This window comes from Artemia sp. Qi Xiang Cuo, chromosome 1 (assembly GCF_049724085.1).
Source record: "Artemia sp. Qi Xiang Cuo chromosome 1, ASM4972408v1, whole genome shotgun sequence".
NCBI lineage: Eukaryota > Metazoa > Arthropoda > Branchiopoda > Anostraca > Artemiidae > Artemia > Artemia sp. Qi Xiang Cuo.
The window spans coordinates 14,268,638-14,279,129 of NC_142794.1; the positions used below are offsets into that span (position 1 = coordinate 14,268,638).

Below are 10,492 nucleotides of genomic sequence, written 5' to 3' on the forward strand. Positions count from 1 at the left end.
TTACAAGCCCCTCCTCTAAATTAAACATAAAACATTTTCATTAATAATCCTAGCTGCATTCCAAACTTCCTTTCCATAGACACCATCAGCCACTTCACATAGTATTTTCCTAAAATTATTCTATCCATCTTCTATATTGTCAAATTTTGAACTATCCAGTTTAGTATTCCCTGTTCCTGAAAAGTTTCTCTCAAATTCTCATTCTTGAGCCTATCAATACCATAGCTAACCAGAAGGCACTTACACTTCCTAGATTTCAGCTCTGAATTAACCGAGACATTACTAGATGGTGACCTTTACTTTTAACATCAATAACAGCACTCTGTACACCCTAGTATCTTGCAATGATTCTGCCAGTCTGGTTTAGAATAGCAAATTCAATAAGGTTAGCTATCTTACCATCATATGAGTACTATGTCAGCTTATGGGCCATTTTATGACCAAAAACTGTATTGGTTACAACTAGATTGTTATACCCACAAAACTACAGCAGTCTGTTGCCATTGTTGTTTTCTTTTCCTACACCAAATTTACCTAGTCTATGATACCATCTATCCCTATTTCTATTGATCTGGGCATTGAATTCTCCTAATAAACAACATTTTCAAATGAAGGCTGGATGCTGAGTGGTCCTTTGGAGAGTGTAAACTCAAACTGATCATCCAACTGCACTTGGTCACTACACAGCATTGAAAACAACTTCTATCATCAACTCTGGAGCTTCACAAGGAGAAATCCTTAGATTGTTCCAAGCTGCAATTTAAGGTAATAGAAACACCATGTTTCTACCTGGGATTCTGTCTATTTGTTCCTGTAGATACAAGCAAAATTCCTCTGAGTCATTAATACTCTGTCAGTCAGTTCTAAAGGGGTAAATACTACTATGATTGATACCCTGCACTTTTTAGTCATAAAATGAGCAAATAGCATTCCATTATTAATACACTTCCTTCAGGTATGGAAAAAGTTCCAAAGCTGCCAGTAGCAGATTGAACGAAATTCCAAAAGCTGCTGACATTTTGGCAGCATGATTTGTGTTTTGACAGCTTTTCTTTTGGCAAAAAGTATTTTTATATGTAAAAATGGTATTTTCAGACGAAATCTGCCAACAAATTTCACTAGGCCATGCATACTGTAAAGTAGCATTGCTACACTTTACTGAGGTAAAGATGAACAAAATTGGACAATAAAATCTATGGCTGGAAAACAAGGAACAGCAATGACTGGCCACAAAAACAATCTAAATAGGTCAGGACTTCAAGAAAAAATTTGTATTTTTCACAGGGTGGCTGTATTGAACCTGTGATGATGTCATGTCATCAAGAAAAGGCTCATATTGTCTGCAGTTAGATGACAACCTTCTATGAGAATCCATAGATAGAAGCCTGTCATGTGCTGAGTGATGTGTTAGTTTTGCCTCCATTCATGTTATTCATGTTTTCTGGGTATTAATGATCCAACAACTCCCAGTGGGTAATGTGGTAATCCTATCTTAATTTTTTAAATACTTTTAAAATTTAAAAATATGATTATATTACACATAGGAAAAATTTCTTGGATGATTTTCTTTGGGGGGAGGAGAATTGTCAGGTCAAAATTTTCTAGTGAGGATTTCCTGTGAAGAAGTTTTCTGCATGGGGAATTTCTAAATACTTTATTCTTGGAAAATATAACTGTTACAACATGGAAGGGGGAGGAGATATCCTGAAGTGAATCTGTTGTTGACAACATAATTTAGCTTGGATGAATTAATGCATAACTTGATGCCTTTTTTATCCTCCTTCTTAAATTCAATAATTGCTTTGGGGTAAATTACATTCAGAGCCCTTAATGGATTCCAATTTCACAGAAAAAATGTGTCATCATTGAAACCCCCTCAAAAATGTGTCATTTTTGAGGGGGTTTCTAAATTGGAATTGAGTAAAGCTGTGAAGTTAAAAATACTTTTCTTGTACTTCATTTAAGCAGTAGATCTATTTAGCTAAGTTTTACTTTTATAACACAGAAGTTTTAAAGGTCAGTGCCATCTAGAGGGAGGAGTGGAGGTAAATACTTGAAAATACCTTCCCAGGACATACTTTAGTATGTAGATCCACTGCTGAAAATTTCATTTTCCTAACCTAAACCCTTTTCAAGATAGTAAAAAGTAGCTTGCTAGAATTTTACCATCTGTACCTCATATTAAAAATTTTGCAAATTTTCACCTACATTTTATTTTCATTTTTTCAAATTTTCAGCTAAAGTTACTTTAAAAAATTTTCCTGAATCAGCTATAAATGACAATTTTTTCTCACTAGCCAGTTTTCTAAGAAACATATTTTAAAACTCTTGGTTATGGTGCTTTAGGTAAATGTACATATTAACAGAATATTATGATAGCCAAGAAACAAACTTACCTCTATAATCAGAATTTCATCTTGAATCCAAATACAACATTCATTTGTGTTGCAAATTTAATTTTAAGCCCTTTACAGACCCCCAAAAGTGATGCCTTTTTTTAGATACAGCTCATAAAGCTGTTAGCAAAAATCTTGTCAAAACCAGTCTACCCATAAATTAAATTGAAAGAAACAAAATCAAGGATCAATAAATTCATGGGAAATATTCAATACAGGCTATATTTTTGGGTAAGATTATAAATGTTAGGCTTAAATTAAATTTACAATGGAAACAAATGTCATATTTGGATTCAGGATGAAATTATGATTATATAGGTAAGTTTGAAGGTAAGAACACAGGTATATAGCCTAAGCTGTATCTAAAATAAGAATAAAGGCTATCATCTTTGAGGGTCTGTAAAGGGTTTAAAATTAAATTTGTGATGGAAATTGATTGAATGAAGTGTTAATTTGTGAAGTGTTAGTTTATTATCTAATGAATGAAGTGTTAATTTTGATTGAAGGCCTTTGCGTACTTGTTGTTATATAGTTTAAAATAATTTTATTGCCTGTTGATTAGCGGTTATTAGTTTTATTTATTTTTTTACTCTTCGTATTCAGAGGAAATAAAAACTTCGAATTGAAATGAATTTCATATTTGGATTCAGGATGGTATTGATTATAGAGGTAATTTCTTTCTTGGCTATCTGAATATTTGGTTAATATACACATTTACCCTTCTTTGAGCCCATTTAAGAGCTCAAAATGTTATTTCCCATAGAAGCAATGACTGAATTATGGAAGAGCATAAAAAACATCAAGCAGTGTATTGACTTTCATCCTAGCTAAACAATGTTGGTAAAATTCTAGTTTAGCTGCTTTTTGCTATCTAGGAAATGGGTTAGGTTAAGAAAATGAAACTTTCAGCAATGAATCCAGGGTAAACAAAAATTATGGGAAGGTATTGCCAAGCTTCCATGTTAACTCTCTTCTGATTTCGAAGTCTTAGAAATTTGCCTACTTGACAGGTCAATAGCAATGACAACAGGACAGGTCAACTTGACCTATTGAAATTTTGACAAAACAACTTTTCCTCTTAATTTTCTGATATTGGTTTCCTTTTCTCTTGTTTTAGTCCTGAAAATGCAATTCCTGTTATTTGAGTAGAATTTTAAACCATATCAATAGGTTTTTTCTAAATATAGGAAATGTACCTGCAGATTTTTGAAACCTCATGAATTGGGACTGAGCAAAGTTATTAAGCTTAAGACAATTTTGCTGTACTTAATTTAAGCCAAAGATCTGTTTTGCAAGGTTTCATTTTCATAACACAAAGATTTTTATAGGTCATCAAAGGTCACTGCCCTCTAGAGAGAGAAGGAGTGGAGGTAGGTAGTTCAAAATACTCTCCTGGAGCATACTTGAGTCTGTAGACCCATCCCTGAATGTTTCATTTTCCTAACCTAATCCCTTTCCAAGATAGCAAAAAGTAACTAAACTAGATTATTACCCATAATGTTGTCAACTTCAAATTTACCTATGGTATAGGCCTACACCAGGGAAATTTTCCTACAGGGGGAATATTCTTTGGATTTCCTTTCTTTTGAGATTGCAGTAACAATGCAGTAAAATTCTACTTTAGCTACTTTTGGCTATCTTGGAAAGGGGTTAGGCTAGGAAAATGAAACTTTCAGGGGGTCTACAGGTTAAAGTATGTCCCAGGAAAGTATTTTGAAGTACCTGCCTCTACTCCTTCTCTCTCTAGAGGGTCCTGACCTTTAAAAATCTGTGTGTTATAAAAGTGAAACCTTTGCAAAATAGATCTTCTGCTTATATGAAGTATAACAAAAAAATTTTCAGCTTTGCAACTTTGCTAAATCTTAATCTAAAAGGTTTTAAAGATATACAAATACATTTCCTAAATTTTGAAGAAAAAAAAAACATTGATAGGACTTAATATTTTACTCAAATAACAGGAATTGCATTTTCAGAACTAAAGCCAGAGAAAAAGAAATATACAGCTGAAAATTAAGTTAAATGTAGTTTTGTCAAAATTTCAATAGGTAGGCTACATAACTGTCATGTAGGCAAATTTCAGGACCCTCTAGCAGGGGCAGATCCAGGATTATTTTAGGAGGGCTGCAAAATAGGTTGATCAAATAAACTTGCATTAGGAGCTACTACTAGCAACTCATCGCAGCACCAAGCTGCCTGAGGCCAACACAGCTATGCACACTCCTCCTCCATCCCAATCTATTCAAAGCCTCCCTCTTTGCACCCTCCCAGGAAGCTCACATTTCCCTTAAATCTTTCCTTATGACGTTCTCCCACCCCAGACGGGGACGACCTGCTTTCTGTTTAGCCCTAGATGGTTGGCCGAAAAGAACAATCTTTGGCAATCTGTCATCCTTCATCCGCACAACATGCCCTAACCACCTCAACCTTTCTTTCATTATAGCCCTAGAGAGCAGTATTGAACCACATTTTTCATATAGCCTATTGTTTGACATACGGTCAGTTAGCTGGGTACATAGAACAATCCTTAAGCAATTTCTCTGGAAAACATCAAGCAAATCTTCATCTGCTTTTCAGAGCGTCCAAGCTTCAGAGCCACATTTGACCACTGTCATTACTGTAGCTTCTAATACTCTAATCTTGGTTTGCAGATTTATCTTCCTATTCTTCCATGACTTTTTTTAACTGTGAAAAAACACCCTGAGCATTGGCTATTCTATTTTTAACATCTTCACTGCTCCCACCATCTTTACTAATAATACTACCAAGGTAAGTGAAGCTGCCCACCTGATCAATCTTTTCATTGCCCAGTGTCACCTTTTCATCTTCACTTATTCTTACCCTTAGTGACTTAGTCTTCCTAACATTAATTTTCAAACCAATACTAGCACCCTGAACTCGCAAAACCTCTAAAACTTCATTCATTTTGCTCACACTTTCATCTAGGATGCATAAATCTTCAGCATAGTCCAAGTCCAGGAGACTTTTTCCTCCCCATTTGATTCCGTGGTCTCCCATTGCCTTTCCTGTGCTCCTTAAAACAAAGTCCATCAAAATAATCCATATAAAGGGGGATAGAACACAACTGCTTAACTCCTTATTTAATACAAAACCAGCTGCTAACCTCATTTCCTACCTTAACCGCAGCAGTGTTACTCTCGTACATAACATTAATCACTTTATTGTATTTGTCTGGTATACCATACAAGGATAAAACCTTTACTAAAGCTCCTCTATCAACAGAATCGAACGCTTGCTCATAATCTATAAGACTGAGGACCAAAGGTGTTTGAAAACTTAGGCACTTCTCAATTATTAACCTAAGAGTGAAAATTTGGTCAACACATCCTCTACCTTTTCTAAAACCGCACTGCTCTTCTCTTAAAACTTTGTCTACGGCATCTCTCAGTCTAAAAAGTATCATGTTACTAAGCAACTTTGCTACCTACATGGACCAGGCCAATGCCTCAATAATTACCACACTCAATTTTATCGCCTGTCTTGTAAAGTGATTGAATTAAGATTTTCCTGCATTCGTTAAGCACTTTCCCTTTTTCAAAATCCATGTTCATAATCTTCAGTAACTTATTTCTGTTCTCTAAGTCACCATATTTAAGAAACTCATTTACTACCCTATCAGCACCTGGAGCCTTATTATTCTTTAATCCTTTTAGTACTGTTGCTAATTCCTCCTCACAAAACAAATCTTCCTTCACATCCAAGGTATCACAAACTTTTTCATTTTACTCTATATTTTTTCCTGCAACTCTATCTTGGTTTAGCAAATTCTCAAAATGTTTGGCCCATCTCGCTTTAGCTTTTTCCTTATCGCTAATTGCCACCCAATTCCTATCTTTAACTGGGACAAGTCCAGATTGACTACTACCTCTCAATTTTTTAACGTGCCAGTACAATATTTTACTATTATGCCATCTAGCTGCATCTTCTAAATCCTCGACAATTTTATCCATGGCCTCCACTTCACACCTCCTTAGTTCATATTTCAATGCTTTCTCCACTTTCTTTACATTTCTTTTGTTTTCATGCGATCCATCACTCAGATAATTCTTGTACAAGCCCTTTCTCTTTTCTATTAAACATACAGCTTTTTCACTAATATTCTTAGCTGCAGTTCTGGCTTTCTTCCCTAATACACCTTCAGCAACTTCACAAATTATTTTTCTAAAATTATTCCAACCATCTTCCACATTATCAAATTTTAAACTCTGAAGTTTAGTATTCAACTCTTCCTGGAAAGTTTCTCTCAAATTCTCATCCTGGAGTCTACTAACATCATAACTTCCCAGGAGGTAATTACCCTTCAAATATTTCAGCTTTAAATTAACCCTTGACACTACTAGATGGTGATCTTTACTTTTAACATCAATAACATTAGGAGCATTAGGAGCAAGTTTAATTAATGCAAATTTATGTTAATTAAGTAAATTACACTACTTTAAACTATATCCTGATGCTACTTATCCCCTCCCTGGATCTGCCACTACCCTCTAGAAAGAGAAGGAGTGGAGGTAGGTACTTCAAAATACCTTGCAATGACATAGCCTACTTTAGCCTGTAGACCCATCCTTGATTGCTTCATTTTCCTAACCTAACTGCTTTTCAAGAAAGCCAAGAGCAGCTAAAGTAGAATTTTAACCAACATGCAATTGGTCCATTCATAAGAAAATGTAGGAGATTTTGAATGAAAATGGAAGCATCTGAAATATCTGTCAGCTACAACTTGTCTGCATAGCCTAGGCTTTTAAAGGCTAATTTAAAAAGTGTTTTTCAAACATGTTTCCTTCTAGAGTCCAACTGCTAAATTAGGGTAAAGTTCTACCAAATCATATTATTGAGTTAGCCTAGGACTAAAGTGAATACACCATTTGATGCCTTTTTTGTATGCTCATAACAAATATAATAATCATTTCTATTAGAAATGAATTTCAGCCCCCCCCCCCGATATATGCCAATTCAGGGTTAGGTTAGGTCAGGCTAGGTTGGGTATATATAGGGGGGGGGGCTGAAATTCATTTCTGATAGAAATGATTATTATATTTGTAATCAGCATAAAAAAAGGCATCGAATGGTGTATTCACTTTATTCCTATCTCAATAATATGATTTGGTAGAACTTTACCTAAATTAGTGCCAGGTAGCCTACCATAAAAAGATGGGAATAATGGTAATAGCCTAAACAAATTTCAGATCTATTTGTCTTTGGGTTGTATTATTGTCTACTGAAAGCCTTAATTAGGCTCGTACAACCTAAAAATGACAGTTTTATGTTACCTTAACTTTTCAGGCCAAAATTAATGAAGTGTTCCACTTTGTCAGTATAAGATTAGTCACTCAAGGGATTCCAAGCTTAAGATTTTGAAAGTCTTTTATATTTAGTGGCCTGTGGCAATTTGCTTCTGAGTTGGGTTTTAATTCTTATGTTTACCTTTAATGAAATAAGTTCTCTTCCTTACCTTATGAAAATTTGGGCAAATATACATTTTCAGAATGAATATATATTCTTATTTTAATATATTTTCCACTCTGAATTTTAGATGGCGAGAGTTACTTAAGAGCAGATTGGAAACTTCCTATGTCGTAATGCCTGGTACAGATGCATAGAAAACCGATGAGAAAAAAACGATCGGTACGAAAGGAAAAGTGATTAAACTTAAACTTGACTAAAAGCTCCTGCTGGTGGTCCAGCGTAGAGAGAGATGTGACTCTTCGCCTCCATTCCGAACGGTCCTGCGCAAGCGTGACTGTTTCTTGGAGATCAGTACCGATCACGGAGAGGTACTAGATAAGGATGTCGCTCCATCTGAACCGGGGTCTTCCAAGAGGAAGCGTCTAGCTATGTTGAGGGAGATAAAAATTGAAAAGTGCGCTGGCGGGTGCTTCTTCTGGCATGCGAATTAAGTGGCCAAACCACCATAGGGTTCTTACGGTAAACTTACAAGAGTTAAGGGTCTGATCCGTTAGTGTCAGCCACTGTATAAAGATAATAGCAGTAAGTTTACCGCTGATAATTTCTGGCTCTTCATTCTCGGTGACAAACAGCTCCTCCCACTTCTTTGTGCATTATCGGATTAGTATGTATGCGTCAATCAATGAGAAATGGTTCGAAATTGTATTGTTCGTAATTGCGAAAGCAGAAAGAAACTAGGTGAGGTGGCCAAGTGGTTTGCAACTGTCCCATCTCACAGGTATGACTTAATTTATATACAAATTATGACTTAATCTATTATTTATATACAGTGGACTTAACTAATTGGCCAATGTAGGATTTCTAAAAATGGGAGCGGGGGTTGATGAAATTTGTGAAAATAAGGAAATTTCTAGTATTAACTTCTAATCAATACTGCAACAGGGAAATAGCCGAAATTTCATAGTGGAGAGGGATCCACGAAGTGGCGGGAGTATTTGAAATTTTCCACAAAATTGTTTACCACAAAGGGGCAACCTATCAGTTTTAGCACAGATTATCTATTAGATTTCATAATAGTCTGTGGTTTTAAACAGTAGTAATATGCCAAAGAGCATCAAAACTTTTTCTTATTATTTTTTTTATTGGTAAGGAAAAATGTTCCCTTTAATCTCCATTATTTTATTTTCCTTTTAATTTCCTTTAATTTTCATTAAATTTTTCCTCGTTTATGCTCTTTTTTTGGGCCATAGAAATGTCATTTGAAATTTGATAAAGGATCTTTGTTTTCCTTCTAATAGCTTGTGGATAGATGTGATGGTTTATCTTCTTTTTTTTCACGTCGTGATATTTATTTTCTCAGAATATAGTTCGTGTGTGACTTGAAAAAGACTAATTTACCTGTTTTTGGCGGAGAACCGAGATAAAAACTAGTTTCGTTTTCAATCAGTGTTTTCGTATAAATGGGCAGACCTTTCCTGAACTTTAAAGAATAAACATCTCTGTTTGAAAATCTTTGCACTTTGTGAATTTAGATAGCGATAAGGGTTCCTATATATATATATATATATCGGCGCATACAAACAGCTCCTCTCATTTGATCTGCCATTAGCGGTCCAATTACCTTGGAACACGTATTTTGTCAGAAACTTTCTCAGAATGCCCTTAAAAACGACTCGAGACTTCGAAACCTACTTGTAATTCCTAAGAACATCTAATAATAACATTGCACTACTAATTACCCATTTTCATATATGTGTTGGATTAAATTAATTTAGAATTAGTTTCTTTAAATTAAGTGTTCCAACGTTGAAGGCAAGTTTCGTGTTCAAGAGAAATTTTGACTTGTCTACCCGTGAAAAGATCTAATGTCGCTTATGTTTCTACGTTCTCTGGAGCACTCGCACCTCGGTCCGGGTTTTTATAATGAGTGAGATAGAGAACGATCATAAAACCTATAATTTATATACTCTGGTGTCAGCAGTCGGGTGTTTGAGACGAAGTCGTTCCACTTGATCCCTTCGATTCGTCTTAGGAAGTTTGTTTTGGCCACATCTATGGCATCATGAACAGGAGCAGCTGCCGGCCAAGTTTCAGCATCGTAGAGAAGGACTTGCGTTATGGTCGTGTTGTAGATCCGCATTTTTGTTTTTCGGCTAATGTTGGGCTTTGACCGCAAGGAACGGCATAATCGAGCCATAATAGACTCACCTTTCGCGATGCGGGACTGGACTTTAATTTGAGCCGTTATCCGAGACGGCAGATCCAAGGTAAGTAAAAGACTTGACAACTTCAGTAGTGTGCCCTAATATGTTAAATGGTGGTGAGTTGGTGGAATTTCCTTCCGCGTCGATGATCATTATTTTTATTTTCTAGCAGCTAATATTTAGACCCACTTTCAGGGCTTCTTCCTACAGGGTATTGAGAGCTTCCTCGAGTTCAGCTGCAGAATTGCATATCAGGGCAATATCATCTGCGAAGTCGCAATCGGCTAGGACTTTATCACTATATTTCAGTCCGAATGTGAGCCGATTCGTGGCTCGATCCCTGACCTAATCAATCACCGCGTTGAAAAGTTCAGGAGCAGCAACACTACCTTGCCTTACACCAGTATCTATTTCGAATATTGGGCTTCGGCGACCATTAACCTGGACGGAGCTTTTTCTACCAGTGTA

General features: G+C 35.8%; 1 protein-coding gene across 2 annotated transcripts in view; it reads right to left on the bottom strand.

The window, feature by feature from the left end:
• The window catches only part of Sec3 (exocyst complex component Sec3), a 17,988-nt gene extending 9,994 nt beyond the window's left edge, over positions 1-7,994 (bottom strand). The window contains exon 1 of one of the 2 annotated variants that reach the window (XM_089090277.1): positions 7,867-7,994. The gene's annotated coding sequence lies outside the window, so the exon portion shown is untranslated. Of the gene's footprint in view, positions 1-7,684; positions 7,800-7,866 lie in introns of those variants that run through there. The other variant, XM_089090206.1, reaches the window with a different exon arrangement.
• Positions 7,995-10,492: the final 2,498 nt, after the last annotated feature.